Source organism: Chrysochloris asiatica, unplaced genomic scaffold (genome assembly GCF_000296735.1).
Source record: "Chrysochloris asiatica unplaced genomic scaffold, ChrAsi1.0 scaffold00167, whole genome shotgun sequence".
NCBI lineage: Eukaryota > Metazoa > Chordata > Mammalia > Afrosoricida > Chrysochloridae > Chrysochloris > Chrysochloris asiatica.
This window is the reverse complement of record NW_006408685.1, coordinates 4,441,699-4,446,954: the sequence shown is the minus strand read 5'-3', so window position 1 is coordinate 4,446,954 and position 5,256 is coordinate 4,441,699.

The window sequence follows — 5,256 nt, the reverse complement described above, 5'->3', positions numbered from 1 at the left end:
GCCACGTCGGGGCTCCTGCTGAACCTTCTAAGATAAAAAATAATAATAAAAATAAAGGGGAGACCCAAATGGGGTTCCCCAGTGGTGCTCGCGGCAGGAGGGGGGCTGCCTTCCCCCACGCCCCACGGTTCAGTTGAGCGTGTGGTGAGCTGTTTGCGGGCCCACGCCCGGTAGGGCTGAGGGACGCTGCTCGGTTCAGCGGGAGGTGGGTCGCTTGCTTTCACGTGTCTGGCAGGCCCGCGGTATGCGGCTCGGGCAGGAGGGGAGCTGCTCGCCTGTGTGCATGTGCGCCTGACAGGCCCCGGGCCGCAGTTGGATTGTGCTGGGGTGGGGGGTCCGCTGGCCGACGGACATGGGTCAACTGGGCAGGGCAGAAGTGGCTCAGGCAGGCACAGTCTGTGCCTGATGACGTCAGACAGTCGCTGCTTCTCTTTTCCTGCAGGCTTTTTTTTGTTTTTTTGTGTGTGGTTTTTTTCCCCTTTTAAATTAACTTCCCTCTGTCCACTGTATGTGCAGAAATCCCACCTTGGGTTAGGTGTCACCAGTGGCTCTCCCTGTTTGAGTCTCTCCGCTACTGGAGGCTCCACATGATCTGGTTCCCGCCCCGCCCCCTCAAGCCCAAAGGAGCTGGGGCTGCCGTGGCGCAATTTTAAGGAGCCTGTAATTCTTTGCACAGTGATTTCTCAAAGAAGCGGGTCTAAGGCTCTGGTGCACTGAGATTCACGTGGGCTGTGAGACTGTGAGTTCCTACCTGGGAGGTTTAACTCGTGAGTTGCCCCCCCCCTCCCCCCGATCCCAGAGCCCCCACTCACCCACACCGCCTGGCCGCCCTGGCAAACCAGAAGTCCTGCCCTGGATCCTCTTTGCCTGGTATTCTGTGGTATGGCTGATGGTAAACTTCACTGCCCCTCCACCCTAGCTGCCATCAAGCCCCGCCTCTCAGTTCTCTGTCTTCTTTTGATGTTTCCAGTGTTTTTCAATATTACAACTTGAGCCTTAAATTTTGTTCTTTCAATTTGATAAATGCCTGATGTGATCTTCCATTTCAGTTTCTAAAACAGTTCCTTACATATTTCACTATTTTACTTTGTCTTCTTAAGTCGCCCTTTGAAATCTTCTGTTCAGCTCATTTGTCTCATCATTTCTTCCATTCGCTTTAGGTACTTTATATCCAAAAGCAAGTTTCCACATTTCTTCTGACATGCAATTTGGCTTCTTTTTCTCTTATCTATTTTTTAAACTTTTATTATGAATTGGGTGAAGATTTACAGAGCAGGTCATAAATATTACATTTGACAATTCATACACATTTTGTTTCATATCATTGATTGCAATCCACTCAACTTAACATCACTTACTGCACTTCCTCTTGTTCCTCTGTGCTTCTTGTTTCCATTCCTCCTTCTTTCTTGACTCCTTTAAACTTTGTCCCTGGGTAAATGCTGCCTTTTTAATCTCAAATTGTTCATTATTCTAAGGTGTGTTAACCTCACTAGTGTTATTCTTTCCCTTATAAATCTATCAATTGTTTGGTAGAAGTGACTTCAATTCCAGACTTGAAAGGTGACTAAGGGTTATAGTCTCTGGGGTTCAACCAGTCTCTATCTACTTTAATACACACACAGAACCAAAGGTGGGGAATCTTTTTGCTGCCAAAGGCAGCATACAAAATTATCAACTTAAAAATAGCCTGCTATGTTAGATCAAACATTTTAATTAACTCATCACTTTTGTGATGGTTCAAACAGCTTCTCTTTTGTGAAGCATGTGATGTTAGCTGGTATTGGTGATGTTACTAGCAACTGCTTTTCTAGTCTGGAGCACAGTCAACTCTTTGAGGTGGTAAATTTTGAAAAGAGCTTCTTGCAAAGTAGTTCCAAACACAGATACATTTTTTAATGCATGTCTCTTCAATGTGGAAAATTCATTATTGCTTATGCAACATTTACATAACTCAAGCAGTGGGAGGTTACTGTACTAAACTTTCCTCTCATTATCACTTTGCAGCGGAATGATTTCATATTGTCGGTTATCAGGTACACCAATTGGTTCCACATTGAACAGTGTAGCAAAGCAATTCAATCCCATTTGTTTATTTTTCACACCCATGAATATTGCATGAAATGCCTCAATTAGTTTCACACATTCACCAGCAAAAGGAGCTCTGGTAGCGTAGTGGTTATAAATCAGGCTGCTCACCCCAAGGTCGGCATTTCAAAACTACCAATTGTTCCATGGGAGAAAGATGAGGCTTTCTGCTCCCTAAAGATCTTAGCCTCGGAAACCCTGCGCAGGGTCACTATGAGTCAGAACCAACTCTACGGTATTTAACAACAACAACAACAATTCACCAGCATATTCAAGTATCTAGAAGGCTTTTATCTTTCCAGAGTGGGGACATATACCATGTTATTTCTTTGAGTAGCACTTTCCACAGCTTTTTTTAAACTTCAGATGATTTCACGTTTGACAGAAGGGAGTTGAGAAGCTGGTTGGGGCCCTGCAGCTTGATGTTCAGCTTTGAGAGGTATTTGGTAATGTCCACCATGAATGCTAGATCACACAGTCATTTGCTACTATTGAGTTCCCTAACAGGTTTTCTCTTCATCTCCGTGAACTTCTTGATTTCATCCCGCAGTTTGTAAAACCTCATGAGCATGTGTCCGTGACTCAGCTACTGAACTTCACTGTAATAAACAAGATCACTGTACTTAGAGTCAAGATCATTCAATAACTCCTTAAACTGGCAAAGGTTAAAACTTCTTCTTTTGACAAAATCTATGCATGACACTACTGTTGACATCACTTTGCTGAGCCTCAAAGACTGCGCACAGAATCTTTCTGTGTATGATACAGTGTCATATAATTAAATCACCTGCTTCAAGATTGATGATTCAGTTTTTTCTTGACAAATGCAATTATCCCTTTTTTTGAGTTAACCATTGCTGGAGCTCCACCTGCAGTAAGGTCACTTAGCTTTTTAAATGTTAGCTCAAGTTTTTTCATTGATAAAACAAGTCTCTCAAACAAGTCCTTACCTCTTGTAGTGCCAGGTATGGCTTCCACTGACAGCAGTTTTTCTCACGTGTCAACCTCTGCAGCTATTCTGCAAATGAAAATGGTCAACTAGGCACTTTTATTATGTCTCATTACCAGCCAGAGGGGAAAAAAATGGAAATCTCCTGTAGAAACCTTCAATGTTTTTTCAGTATCTTGTGCTAAATTAGTAATCCTATCTGAGATGGTTCATAGAGACAAACTAACACTGTGAAACAATTTTACTTTGTCTAGTGCTAATAAGATTGAAGTTGTCAAGGACTTCATCCTTCTTGAATCAACCATCAACACTCGTGGAAGGAGAAGTCAAAAAACCAAATGACATATTGCATTAAGCAAATCTGCTGCAAAAGACCTTCTTTATGTGTTGAAGAGCAAAGATGTTAGCTTGAGGACTAAGGTGTGCCAAACCCAAGCCATGGTATTTTCATGAACAGTGAATAAGGAAGACCATAGAAAAATTGATGCATTCGAGTTATGGTGTTGGAGAATATTGAAACAAACAGATCTGTGTCTCGTATTTCGGACATATTGTTAGGAGGGACCAGTAGCTGGAGAAGGATATCATGTTTGGAGGGTCAGAGGAAAAGAGGAAGACCCCCATCAAAATGGATTGGAAAAGTGGCAGCATCCATGGGCTCAAGCGTGGCAACAATTGTGAGGTTGGCCCAGGACCAGGCAGTGTTTCGTTGTTGTGCAGAGGGTCACTATGAGTTGGCACTGATTGGATGGCACCTATCAATAGCAATAACTCTGTAGCAGCTAACATGCACTCTTTCACAAACTCTCCTTCTACAGGAGGCCTTAGCTTCTTTGTGATTAGCCTGCTTACTACATAACTAATCTTAATAACTTGTCTCTGTCACAAAGAGGCCCAGTGAAGCAGTTTGTTGTGATTCCAAAATCTGCTAAAAAGCATAGATTTAATCCAGATTCATTTTGTCTCCCAATTCATTAAGTTTAGCATGTTTTGAGTTGTAATGGCACTCCAGAACTAAATAGGCACACAGGTTTGCCTTTGACTTCAACAAAAACAACAAAAAATTATCGTTTGTCCATTTCTCTTGGAAAGATCGACACTCTGCATTAATTTTCTTTTATTTTTAGTCACTATTTGTTGGATGTCATACCACTTAAGTTTTAATAACTATCCAGTGTGTGTGTGTCACCAGTGACATGATTGTTTTGCTTTGATGACTGTTCTAATACTACATCTTGAATTTGGAACATATCCAACATTCATATCATTGACTCTTGAGATATTTTGTGTGTATTGTAATTTTTTTAATCTTCATCTGAGACTCAGTTTTGTGAGGATTTTTGATCATGGACATATGGGTAAAGATTGTATTAGAGTTATCATCTGTGTCAACAAAGCAGTGGACAGCATCACCATCAATCATCAGAGGCAACGTCATCAATGTCGCAAGAAATCATCTCATCACATCTTGTCTCATCATCACCGAATCACTATAGTTTTGACAGTGTGTTAACACTTTCACAAAGTATACACTCTCAGCCTACTTGGCATTGATTGTCTTCTGAGTCACTGCAATACAGGCAAACAGGTCATGGGCAATTGTCAAGAAGCATACATGTCTATCCTGTCATGTACTCATATGTGTCCTGTCTATCCCCTAAAGAATATTCTTGCTTGTCTCTCATAATTTACATTATTATGATTCACTTAATATAAATTTATGTTGCTATGAAAACAGCTTCTAGCTTTACTGAATTTCGAGTCCCATATCTGGTTGTCTTGGCAGGGTCAGACCATGGCAGGGCCAGACCAAATGATTTGGAGGGCATTATATGGCCTGAGGGCTGATGTTCCTCTGATACACATAATACAGTGCTACATAATATTAAAGTGTAACGAATCCACAAAATATCTCATAACATGGATAAAATTGAAGACATCATGCTTTCCTGTCTTTCTAATGACTCTTTTCATGATTCATGTGTGATGTTCTTAATGTCATTTTTCAACTTTTCTGGTCTTTGGTCATTAATGTACAATACATCAAGTCTAGTCTTGAAATGGTCTCTAAATTAAGGTGACATATACACAAGGGCATTATGTGGCTATCACGTACTTGTTTCATTTTTCAGCTTCAACTTAAACTTGCATTTGACCTTGTTTTTTGTTTGTTTATTGTTTAACCTTTTATTGTGAATGGGGCAAAGGTTTAAAGAGAA